Source organism: Meleagris gallopavo, chromosome Z (genome assembly GCF_000146605.3).
Source record: "Meleagris gallopavo isolate NT-WF06-2002-E0010 breed Aviagen turkey brand Nicholas breeding stock chromosome Z, Turkey_5.1, whole genome shotgun sequence".
NCBI classification, from domain to species: Eukaryota; Metazoa; Chordata; class Aves; order Galliformes; family Phasianidae; genus Meleagris; species Meleagris gallopavo.
The window spans coordinates 64,700,036-64,713,930 of NC_015041.2; positions in this window are offsets into that span (position 1 = coordinate 64,700,036).

A 13,895-nucleotide genomic window follows, 5' to 3' on the forward strand; every position below is an offset into this window, starting at 1 on the left:
TGTGCCACATCTGGAGCACTGGGGTCAATTTTGGGGGTCTCTTATTCAAGAGAAACACAAAAAGAGTGGAGAGTTGTGATGGGACCTGTGAAGAGTCCCAGTACTGGTGGTGGTTGGGAGCTCAAGGCCCAGGGGAAAAGGGTGAGGAAACTGGACTTGTTTTGTCCAGAATGGAGAAGACAGAGAAAAGTCTCTTTCCACAGTCAGGTTAAAGTTGAGACTGAGAGAAATGAATTTATAGAATAATTATTAGATTTATGTAAAGAAATCACAGGGAGCAGCACTAAACTTGCACTGGAAAGGTGATGCTTATGTAACTCTCCCATATTTCAGTTCTCCGTACATAAGAACTTCTTAATATATAGTATCTTTTAATATTTATATGTTTATGTTTTTATGTATTTATATATAATTGTCATAACTATTCTTTTTCCTCTCCCTTTTCATTACCTTGGTAAGTAGTTTTTATCTCAATCCACAGTACTCCATATTTCTGTGATACACTACCAACCTCTATACAGGACATAGGAACTAATTTCTCTACTGTACTTGATGATTCTTACTACATATTTTGATAGAAAATTTGGAAATACCAATGAAGAGCTTAGTAGTTTCACTAAGATTTTAAAAGCTATGCAGGCATACTGGCAACACAGTTTTCCTGGAAACCCAGGATGATATCAGAGCAATATAACTGTGATCATACAAATATTATTTTAATGATTTCAATATATTAAAAATTACCTGTTTAATTTTACACAAAAGTCTAGGCAATTGAATTTTGCTATTTAACAGTAAGATTAGCTACCTACATTCAGAAATAATTTAAATCTATACAGTACTCTTGATCAATGTAAGTACATGAAATGATAGAAACTAAATTTCCTGTTAGCTTAAAATTTGAACAAAAACTAACAAAGCAATCAGAATAATACACAAATATTTTCATTTTAAAATCATTTAAATCAACCATCAATTCTTCCAACTTAAGTTTTTGTTTGTTTGTTTAGTATAACTTATCGAACTATATCTATTCATTTTCAAAAAATTATTTAACATTTACAACACTGTTTAAACTAGTATAATGCAAAACTGAGGAAAGGCTGAAGGAATAGAAGAAAACATTAATTATTATTTTTTTTAATTCGGAAGTATACACACAATTGTGAAATCATGATGAATTTCATAATTAGTTTCTTAATTAATGAATGCTTGAAGTTTGTTTCCACAACTACTTTTCTCTGCTATTCTCACTTCTGAAGATCTGTCAGCCACCAGATATAAATTACCCATTTTAAATAATAAAATTTGGCTCAGAATTTAGAATTCTATGAAAATCAGTGTTGATGTGCCTTCAAGAAAATTGTCATCATGTAATATGAAGTGACCACTGTCAAAGAGGTAATGTATTTGCATTCACATTGCTTCAGGCAATCTTTTTTTCCATTTCCCATTAGTTAAGCAAACATGACACTTTAAATTGCCATATTGTGATTATCTGTGGTGTTAATTCAAGTCATCACGCTAATATTAATTCTGAGTAGATACAGGGTTAACAAGGTTGCACAACACTTTTTTTTTTTAACCAAACTTAGACTGAGCATTCACAAAAGTGTTTGAGTGGCAGTATTGCAAAATGCAGTATAAATACAAGAGTTGCAGGCCAAAATATATTAAAAAACACTTTGTTGGGTAATTAACCTCCCTTAACTACTAAATCAGTCTGCAAAGTCTGAATCTCAAGCCTTTTTTATTTACTCCAAGAACAGCACAAGTTTGAGTTTAAGGACCATTGATGCCATGAAGTCATAGACGGATGATTTACCTCAGTTCCTTTCTCCTCCAGAGGTCAGGGACACATAGCTGATTTATATACAGCCTTCTGAAAGACATAGACTTCCCCACTCTAGAGAACTGGGGCCATTGGATGGTGATGCTAGGTGAGGGGCTGTTGATTCTCATCTCCCATCTGCAGACACCACTGTCTAGGACTTTAAGGGTGTGATGTAAGCACATGTGGTGTTCCCAGTTCTCCTCTCTCCATCCTATCACATAGATATCACAGCAATCTAATCACTTTCATGTAAAGAGGACCGGGACAGTATGTCCAATTAATTTCCATGTTGCTTTACTTAGACATTAACTGAATCTGATTCGTATATGAAGGTGAGAAAAGGGCCAATGTACCAGAAAGTAATTTAAGACTTCCACAAAGGAAATATTAACTTCAGGTATTCCAATGAAGCCACCATTAAATAAGTGATATCAATAAAATCTCTTCTCTACCTCCTTCTGAGGTCAACTGCAGCACAATCTGTCATGATATGTTTATTATCACCAATATATTTCTTATCATATATGCTAAACAATATATTCATAATCTTCTTACACTCATCTTTCACTTCAGCTATTACTGAATCTTCTTATTTTTATTCAGCCTTTGCCCTCAGGAATACTTAGCCATGCTTGGAGATTCCATATTTCAATCTCTCTTTTTATTTTTGCACTTCAAAATACAAATAGGCTAAACTGCTTGCTATTGCAGTAAGTATTCTGTGGTACTGCACAAGTAAATCAAAATTAACCAGCTTTGTGGATACCAGTATATCAGGAGAGTGGATTTTGTAAAATGGATTGTAACTCATGATTCATAGTTAAAATTTATTTTTAAAATATTGAAAAAATCAGAAAAATAGGCATGCATACACATATACTCAGTGTTCGTTTTGGCATTTTAAATATCTGGATGTATGACTGGTAATAACTGAGCAGATCAGTAGTACAGTCTCTGGTGCCCTGTTCCAGTTATATTCTCCAATCAACTGTAGAATTATTCTTTTTATTGTTTTTGCCAATGTTAAGTGGCAATTAATTATTAAGGTAATTAAAGTGAGTTAGAATTCAGTGGATGACATCTTGGAGATTAATAAGTGACAGAGATTAAGTTCAAGCTATCAAGCTAATTTTCTCTTTCTACTGTTCCGTGTGTTCAAGATGATCAGGACAATCTTCTGTAGGCAACAGCTAGTATGATTATAGGACCTATTATTTGATTTACTATAACACTTAACATTTGTTTTTGGATTTGGAGATGGACTGCTTCCAAGATGCTAGTATCAATTAGGATTAATTTAATGGTTGTTTATTTCTGAAATTACTCTTGATGATGTCCTGTCCCTGGAGACTCTCAAGGTGAGACTGGATAAGACCCTGGGCAACCTGATCGAGCTGTGGTGTCCCTGTGCATTGCAGGGGAATTGGACCAGATGGCCCTCAGAGGTCCCTTCCAACTCTAAGGAGTCCACAGTTCCATGATTTTGTATGTCTCATACGACAAAAACCTGCCACAGTAGGTTTATTCTAAAATGCTACTATTCTGTGGAGCCATCAGATTCTGGATCTATCATCACTTGTGTTACACACTCAAATTTTCAAGATAAAAACCTTGGCAGGACTATTGCCAATGTCTTTCACATTCACCTGTCAAAATAGTACCTTATAGTAAAGAGCGCAGGTATTTTGCTCTAGCTCACAAACAAAAAACTAACCAAGGAATTTAATGTAGGGGATATGAAAGGCTATAAGGAGCAATGTTTAGTTTATTGAGAAAGGCTTTCTTGGCATGGAGTTATACATCTCTGTAAAAATCTCTGGTTTATTGAAATTAGCCACTAACCACATTTCATTGCTTCTTTGATTCCTTGCCCTAGAAAAAAACAGCATTGATAAGTCCGACACTCTAATGCAATTGTCACTATAAATCACTGGAACAGCAGAGCAAGCCTTTGGAAGAGCATCTGAAACTAATCTGGCAGCTGAGGCACGTAACTGACACCTAGAGATAAAGGAATAGAAAGCTATAAATCCCTAATAAATGATTCTGCATCACCACAGATATTCATTCCATTTACTCTTAGCCAAAGAATAGCAGAAGGCTTTATATGTAGCAACAGCTTAGTCATGCACTACATGTATTGTTTACATGCTAGAATATAAGCGAGCAAATATCCAGAAACAAAAAGTAGCTCCCTTTTATTCTAAAGTAGTCATGAAACTTCCTTAAAATATCTCGTATTTTCACCATAGCACTTGTGTGTAAGTGCTGTGCTAAGACAGTGAGAGAGAAAACTTCAAATTCCTTTTCTTTGTGAACATCCAGACAGAATCTTCATCTCAGAGGTTTATCCAGCTTTTCACTGCAGATACGTTGCTTGGACTGTTTCAGGCTAAGATTCACTTTTATTTATTTTTTAACTGGCCAATGTCTTTTTGTATCTTCTTTCTGCTTTTGACAGATCACACCTAGCATTGCTGTCTGACACTGGTTACAACAGCATTACTATCCCTGCAATGGTAGCTTTCAGTAACTGTCAGGGCAATCTCTTCATTAGCCTCTTTGAAGGGATGGTATTATCAGATTCTGAAATAGCACCAAGAATGTTTGCCATTAGAAGAAAAGATAGCATTTTCCATGTAGAGTATGGTGATTACTTTTGGAATGGACTAGCGATTTTGTAGATATTCTCTGCACTTTATAGTTACTTGTGGAAATAAAGAATACACACCATTACAAGATTTGGAGCAATGGGGAATAGCATCCTCCACCACTGAGATCCCTGAATTGCTCACCTTGAATACCAAACAAAAGTTGTAAGGAAATTTTTATTCAGAAAATATAACATAGAAAATATAATAGTGAAGTGCAACAACATTTGGGGACATAAAAAATAAACAACATTTGGGGACATAAAAAATAAACACATGGTCTCTCCTGTTTATCTATCAGCCATTAAATATATGCTCCTCACCTCTGATTGCAACATATAGTGTTCTGGATTAGATTTTCCTTGATGTTTTCAAATGCTGAGGAGAAATAGCTGTGTCTGAAAGATACTTGGCTTCAGGTAAAGAGAGAAAGCTATAGCTTGTATCAATGCCAGTTTGAGCCAATTGTAACTCAAATCATTATTCTTGGCATCAAAAAAAAAACAACAACAAAATCAATGCAAAGTACATATCTGCAACAATTAATTTATAATTCTTTAGCTCTTCTGGATGGTGGCTTAACTGATACTGAGCATATGGAGGAGAGCTTTTATGTTTATTTAAAATGGATACATTAAATATGGAATGAATTGACTTTTAAAACCTTGGTAAGGTAAGAGGAAAAAATATTTAAATATGATGTTCTGCCATGTGAAAAGTAGGAGTTGCAGTTTATACTGTCTCTTATTTGAAAAAATGCCTAAAATACATTTCCCACAGCTTTAGTAAGTGGCAGGAAATTATGAATTTTCCATGTATGAAACACATTGTCAGTACACTCAGCTACATCTGATTTCACCTCAGGTGTATTTGTTCACCTGTAGAAATGTTTCAATTGCTATTCTAGATGTATTAAAACAAGTGATTGTCTCATCTCATATGAACTCAGTACAGAAAAAGCTCATAAGATTTTGTAGCTGATGATACTAGGATTGGAGACGTAGGTGCATGTTTGTTTTTTTCAACTTTTACTAACTTTAACCATATGTATTTTGGAAACAGTTGTCCTTCAGCTGAGTAAATCTGATCTGTTAGGAAAATTAGATTGGATACTCCCTGGTCTGTTCCTACTGGATCAGATTAGGATTATAACTGTCATACGTAATAGCAAGTTATTACTGCCATACTTATATGTAACTTATATTTACATGCAACTGTTTTGTTAGCAGAGAAATGGGATGAGAAGAAAAGAAATAATTTGCTTATTGCATTTTTTTTAATACACGTGCACTTGCACTCAAAGCTAACCATACAGAAATTACAGCCAATATGATGGGTATAGATGAAGGCTGCTTCAAAAGTAATACCTCTTATTTTATCTTCTGCCTCATACATCAGAGGCAGATGTTGGTGGTAAGGCAGTAAAGGTTGAATCTTCCCAACAATATTGAATTACATTTTGTGTGACAGATGGCAGCAATGGGACAGTCTGACAAAACAGCCCCCAACATGGAAGTGTGTATGAAGCAAAAGTGTGGCATGGAATTCCTCCATGTGGAAAAAAATTGCACCCACTGACACTCATTGACAGCTGGTGAACATGTATGGAGACCAAAGAGTCGATGTGAGCACAGTGAGGCAGTGGGTGGTATGTTTCAGCAGTGGTGACAGTGAAAGTGGGTCACCTCCACTGGTGCAGATGTTAATAAGAGTGGGATGCAGGTTCTTGTTTATCACTGGTGAAAATACATAGCTAATGGTCAGTGACTGTGTTAAAAAATGTTGTTCTGTAGCAGAGAATTTGCTCTATCAAATAGTGTTATTGTGCACTTTGTATCTGTTGTGGTTTCCTTGGAAATAAATAGGAAGCATTATTTTTCAAATGATATATGTAAATAAATAATAGAACCTTAGGCTGAGCATTATCAGGGTATATCTGTGTAAGCATATGTATACATGTATATGGATACAGAAAGAGAGAGAAGATACATAAGCTGCATGCATAAACATACATATACACATCTAAGTAGCATATATACACATGAATATATGTAGTAAAGCATTGAGAGTAAACGATAGCTTGGGATAGGAAATGAAAAATATAATAGATATTTAGTAAAAGACAAGCTAATAGGAATGAAGAAAGATGTTGATTAAATGATTTTGTTAAGTACAAATACCACAGTTTACTCTAGGCTGTTGTTAAAGAAACTACTTTTTTTCAAGTGTGCAGTGAAAGCTGTTGCTTTTCAATACCCCAGCAAACATCATTACCTTAATATAGTGAACTTAACACATCTGTCTATCATTATCAAACCTCGCAATATTCTGATTAATGATGCATACTGCAAGTCTCACAGATGTCAGCCAGATGTTCAGAGAAAACTAATGTTTTCTGGCTTAGGAATAAACATATTGACACACCTAGTAGAACAAATGGAGGGTTTCCTACATTAATTTGCTCTCTACCTTCAGTTTATTCTTAGTTAGACTATATATATGACACAACACCCCATACACTTCAGCCTTAGAGATAAAACAATAGATGTGAAGACTGTACAAACTATTAAAAGCAAAAGCTGGCCTGTTACTGGGAATAACTTTTGTGATAAGGTATTCCCCTACATCTTCCATCTGGCTTCATCTCAGCCTCAGTACTCAGCTCCCAGTTGGTGGAAAGAGGAAAGAGAAGGAGGAGATGCTGTCAGCACTGTTCCCGTCTTTGAACAGAGGGAAGCAGCTCACAGTCACAGCCAAATCTTCTGTTCTAATCTGTCTTTCTACTTGTTTATATACTTCTATTATTGCAAAAAGAAGACACTAGTTTCTTTTCTGTGCTGTTAACCAAATTCACAGTATTAACTCTTCCACCTGCACAAACGAGTCAGTAACTCTATGCTGGTATATTACTTTCAGGAGGGCAGAGTGCTGTGATGGTCAAAAACTTTTCAAGTCTAAAGGAAAAAAAAAAATCACTTTGTCCATATGGTGGGAAAAATAAAATGCAGTACAGAGCCTGCATGAACTCAAATTCTGCAGTTATAGACTGCTTGAAGATAATGCCTGCTGAAATGTACCACCCAGCACCTCACTGTGATAACATCCATTGTTTAACCTCCGTAAACGTTCAACAGTCATCAGTGAATGTCAGTGGGTGCAATTTATTTATTTATTTATTTATTTATTTGTTTGTTTATTTATTTATTTATGTATTTATTTATTTCCACGTGGAGCTTTTGTTCCATTCACATGGAACATTTATTCCATTCACACTTCCACGTCGGACATCGTTTTGTCAGATTGCCCCTCTGTTGGCACCTGTAGCACAGTAACAAAATGTGATGGAATGCTGGTGGGAAGGTTCAATGTCTACTGCCAAACTACTAATATACACCTCTGACATATTATGAATCAACATAATAAAATAGGATGCATTACTTTTGGAGCAGAAATCAAAGATATCTAGGGCAAAGACCTTTCAGTTTCCATTTTCCTATTTATGAAGTTTCTTCAATGCTTTTGCAATAGAACATTTGCTTGCCCTCTTTCAAGGAGGGGTGACATAACGCAGATACACTTTGCAACTTTTCAATCTTCTGACAGATGTGAACAGTGCTAGTATGAAATCAAAGGTAAATTTCAGTGTTCAGTATCTTTTTTCCATGTTGTTTCTATTATATGTTAAGAACCCTTCTGTAGCAGAACAACGTTCTTTTTTTTTTTTTTCATTGTATTTTATATCGTTTATTTAAAAGTTGCTAATTTCAAAACTTCATCTGGTCCTGCACAAACTTCTCATAAAGATAAACATCATCATCATAGCTGCTTTCAGAAACACACTCACTATTTTTCCGGTGTTCATCTTGGACACAAGAATTTAATCGATCAAGTTTACTAAATGTGTTTCTGCTTTACTGTTTATATTAAGATATCTGAATTGAGTAGTGAATATCTAAGTGGATATATACCCTTGGGTAGTGAATGAAGCAGTCTTCAGTTTGGTTTCATGTTTCAATTTTTCAGTGGTTTTAAGAGGGGGGAAGAAAATGTTAATATTAGATATGCTGGTGTATTGTGCATCATTAAAACCTGTATTTTTGCCATAATTACACCGCAAGTTTTTACACAGGACTAGACTTATGCTCCATGTGTAACAGATGTGTGAATGAACCTCTTTCACAGTAGCAGGCGGAAGGAATGATGTCTTCCCATACTTCTGGAGAAGACTGGTCAGAGGAGATAAAAACACAAGATGTAATGTCTTAAAAGACTGCAAAATTATTCTTCCCTTTCAAGGGTATGAATTCTAGAGTGAACTAGACGCCCTCTGGATTAGTCCCAGGTCTCAGTCTGAGTTAGTTGCAGAAGTAGCTTGAAACTGAGGTATCTCATGTCTTTAGTGTCTTGGTACTGGGTACTGGGTCTGCACTTCAGAAATGGCTGCATTTCTGTTGAATTAGACAGAACATTCTGTGGAGCTCATCAGGCACAATGGATTTTGCTGCATGAAATGAATGTGTCAAAATGTTTTAAGTAAATTCGAACTCACAGTGTGGGTTTGTATCAGATCAGTGCTTTGTGTTAGGCAAATGCAGGTTTTCCAGTCTCATGCTGGGAGACATAAAAGTGGATATTGCTGAACTATGCCCTCAGTGAGAGATTCTGCTTCCCTTTCTTAACTCATAGGTGCTTCTCTTGCGACCTCATTTTGTGTAGAGGGACAGCTGATAGAGATGAGCTCTAATTCAGCTGTCTCATTAATTTCTGTTTGAAAACATTTGATATCTTCTAAAGATCTAGTGGTCTAAGCTCAGGGAATTGGAGTATTGCATTTCTTATTTGGAAAGTTAAGTTTGTCCACTCTTCTCTCTTCCCAACTTGTAATAATGAAAAGGAGCATTCACACCAGTTTTTAGCATTTTGTAAGGTTCCAGTGCCATTCTGTCTCCATGAACTGCAAGATGAAAGACATCATATTTTTTGATAGCTCATCAAGCTTCACTGTGTACACAGGGTTCAAGGGGATGACAGACACATTTCCATAAATTTGTTCTACTGATTTGTGCACTGCTTTCAATAGGGTCAGAAAGCCACAGTTAGATGGGTATCTGATGGACTGTGTGCAGAAATGCTAATCCAGCCCCAACTCTGACTGCTCAGTTAGGGAAGCACACAAGAAAACTGTGGCAAGAAGCAGGCTATTCTAATCAAGGGAAAGGTAACTGATAAATTTTCTAGCATGTCAAGCCTTTCTTCACACAGTGCTTCTCATGCTGAGGAGATGCCATCAAGTTTGGTAGGCTGCAGTAGTGTCTGGTCTTTATGAAAATACAGACCTGCCAATGGAGAAGATTATTTGCATGCTCACACACAGATGTGCATGCATATAGTAGACAAAATCTGAAATTCAGCAAAGGAAAGCACTTCACTGAGCAATCTGCATTATGGTCTCTTAGGGCGGGTAAATGGGAGAAGTGCATCATTCCATCTCATAAATTGTCCAGATAGCTATGTGACAGCAGAAAGCAGCATCATTTTTCTATTAGTTAAACTTCTGTTGACATCTGAAAGTACTAAAGGTCCAGAGAAGCATGACACTAGAGTACACAATGTGCTATGATGCAGTAGGTGAATTCATTTATCACTTTCTCTTTACCAGTGTTCATGAGGTAAGGCAAGTTTAATAGCTTTTTCAACACTACTCACACACCTTTCCCAGCATCCAAATTTCTTGATTTCAGCAGCCTTACAACTGTGCTTTGGTAATATATTCCCTAATTCACAGAAAAAGTTGCACATGTGAGCTTTTTAGTATGCAGCTTAAACTTTTTAAAATTTTTTTATAGTTCTTTTTTTCTGTTTTCTAGTTGTATGCTTGTTTCTATCTAATCTAATGAACTATTTTTCATGTGTTGTAGCTATCTTATCCAACAGATGGTGCCATGTATAACAATTTTATGATATTGTATAACAAAAATATATATTACAACTAAACTGTACATGTAATTATTTTGTTGGGTAATAAATGTAAAAATTGAAGTTCATGGTAATATATAGTTATCATAAAAATTAGAAGGAAAAACAATAAGTGCTGAGAGTCACTGATAAATGTTCACGTCAGCCTGCAGATGGGGAAGGACAGAGTTACATACATATATCTGCCTATAGTGTCAAAACTACTGCTCTCAAACAAGATCTTTTGAAAAATCAGGTCTGCAAGTTGCTAGGTTTTATGCACACTAAAGTTATCATTATCTGGTCTTATTTCTGCTCGCTGGAACTTATACATTTATCTCAGTCAGAACATAAAAATGTAGTAAGCTATAGGTGCACATATAACTTATACAGGCCTACTTAAGTAAGTGCTTTCAAAATATGATTTTAATTACACTTCACTGAATTATCTTAATAAATAGATGTATATCAATCCATGATCTCAAATTTTTTTCTTCCTGATTCACTCTTCCTTCTCAGGGAGGGAGGGAATGAGTGAACGACAGTGTGATGCTTGGACACCTGCTGGATTAAAGCACAACACTTGGTCTTTCTCCTTATGAAAAGGATGAGAGTGTCACTGAATGTCACACAACCAAATGGAGTGTGGTAACGCAAGCGCTGCTCCAGAAGAAATCCCTTCTATTTTATCATGTTGGCCCACAACATTGGAGGCAGGTGTTGGGTGTACGACAGCAGAGATTGAGGCTTCCTGCCAATATTTCATTACATTCTGTTGCCACGCAATAGGTGGCAGCATCGGGGCAGTCTTACAAAATGGAATCTGACGTGGAAGTGCATATGATGCAGTGGTGCAGAACTGAATTCCTCCATGCAGAAAATAGTGTTGTTGTGGCACTTCACATCTGTTGTAGTTTTCATGGGAGTAAAAGGGAGGCGTTAATTTAGGAGCAACCTATGTATATTTGAATTTCACCAAGTAGCTAATTAGTAGCATAATAAGTGCTCACAAATTCCTTATTTCTGTATATTCACTTATCAACATGGATGTATCTTTATTTATCCAACAATGCATTAGCAAAATGTTGCTCATGGACACCAGCACTGCACTTTGGTAAAATCATTATACATATCAGCTGTGTACTCTCTTTTCTTTCAAATGCAGATTATTATTTTTTTTTAATAGCTCAATTCACCTAGTGGTCGTTTATCTTGTTTATCCAATCATAGTCATCTTGCTGAATTTAAGCTAATACACTTTTCAGACAGCATTCAAAATATATCCAGAAAATATGAGTATTTTCCAACGTAAAAAGTCATTTACAAGCATTCTATATAGAAAAACTCTGTACTTAGATTGTTGTAAGAATTTTATAATAAAACTTTATCATTGCTGAATCACAGTACTTGTATAGTGCACAGTGCACAAATATCAGTGAACGCTGAAAGAACTTGTTTAAAAAGTCACCCATATGTTTCTAAACGTAGAAAAGTCTTCAGTTTCTGAAAGGAAACCTTTGAACTTTGGGAAAGCAGCCTTCTTTTTGTAGTTTCATAAAACTGAATTTCTGAAGCTATTTCAGCCTGTTTTACCCTTCCTGATGTTCGCACACATAAAAATGAGTACTTCCAACCAAATATTTGATCTTTGCTGTTAAACAAGATTTAAAATGGACATGTAAAATATAGTAAAGGAGAACAATGATAATTTGATAGACTTGCAATTGAATATTCTTTTTTTCTTCAAAAAAACACATCTGCCTTTTTTTTTGATTTATTGATGTATTTTATTTTATCTTACAATGATTAGGGATAGAAATAACAGCACTCCAGTTGTTCATCTGTATGTTGAGAGATTTATTAATTTAAACTGGATTGCTGGTTTACTAAGCTGATTTAGGGAAAATAGAGTATTTCATCTTTTAAAAAAAAAAAAGAAGAAAAAAAAAGAACACAGTGAAAATGATGCTAGCTTCAAACCACTTTCAGGATTGAGACACACAGAATACTTTGCTTTCAAAATTCCCTTCCCTCCTTCCCACTCCTTCTCTTTCCTCCTGTGAGTGAGGGAGTATTGAGTTTCTACTTTTCAACTCTTCAATTATTCTGCTGCAGTCTTCAGCTCTGCTTGGATACAGTTTGTCACAAAGAATTCTCAGTGCTGCTTTCCAGTGAGGATTTGGACACTGGCTGCAGGTTTAGGTTATGGGTGAGAGACAGTGGGCTAGCTCCAGAAGTGAGCTATCTCATTTTGACAAAGAGGACAGTAAATTGGGGAGGTTCACTTTTAAAGAGACAGCTTTGTCCTTAAGAGACTTTTGCAAGAAAGTAAATACAGAATCCTGGGAAGAATGCTGGAAGAAAACTTGTGTAAAATTGGTGGACTGGCACAGGATAGAGTCACCTGAGTAGAATTCACATTTTTCTTTTTTTCAGCATCAATGGTATCCCAGTGTCAGCTGCATGAATTGTACATTGCACACTGCTGAAGTACACTTTATCCCACCTTCCCTATGTCTCCCTATGGGAGAATTCTGTTGATGTAAAGATGTTTGGACTCCTTAGACTCCCAAACATGCTTGGTTTCTCAAAACCAATGTTGAATTTATTGTATGGCTCTGTATCCTGTCTCCGATACTTGTGGAGAACAAGGGGAGAACATCAGCCTCAAGATCATCTATAATTGTTCATCTGGGGACAGGTACACCTGAGGTGGAATTAAGAAGACATCAACTTCTGCATTACCATAATAGAGGGAGCACAAATGCTGCTTACTTGCATTTGCTCTTGGCTTGTTTATGGAGGAGAAAGATTGCACTCCTTATTTGAGACCAAATCATCTCTCACACCTAGAAAGCCCCATAACAAGCTGATTCAGTGATCTGGTTGTGAATCTGTGGCCAGGTAGACCAAAGATCTAGTGGCAAGAGGAAATGGTTGTAGTACAGGTTACTCTGCAGCATAGTTATACACCTAAGAAAGATGATGTAATATTTCTCCTTTATCTCAAGAAGTAATACAGTTACTCCAGTTACTCTAACCAGGATGGGAGCTCTGTGTGCCCCACATAGGAAAGGGACTCATTAGCTTCCAAACTGCACATAGAGCCATTGCCAGAACTTGTGCAGCTATATTCCCCTGCTTTTATTTTTCCAGACTTTTTGGTTTCACTATGTTCATACGTGACTCAGATTCCATCATCTAGGAAACAGTCATCAGTATGGAATGTGCTGCCAGGCTAAACAAAGGTTTATTGACAGCCTTTCAAATGACAGTGTAGGCAGTTTGCTTGGAAGCATTTGTGTGTTTATTCACAATATAGCTCTTTTCTGAGAGATGTTTCATATTGCCAAGAACTATCCTCTACCTGAGTTGCTCTAACTTCATCATTTCTTAAAAACAATATTAAGGTCCCTGATTTAAGATTGTCTTGACTTTTTAAGGGAAAAAAAAAA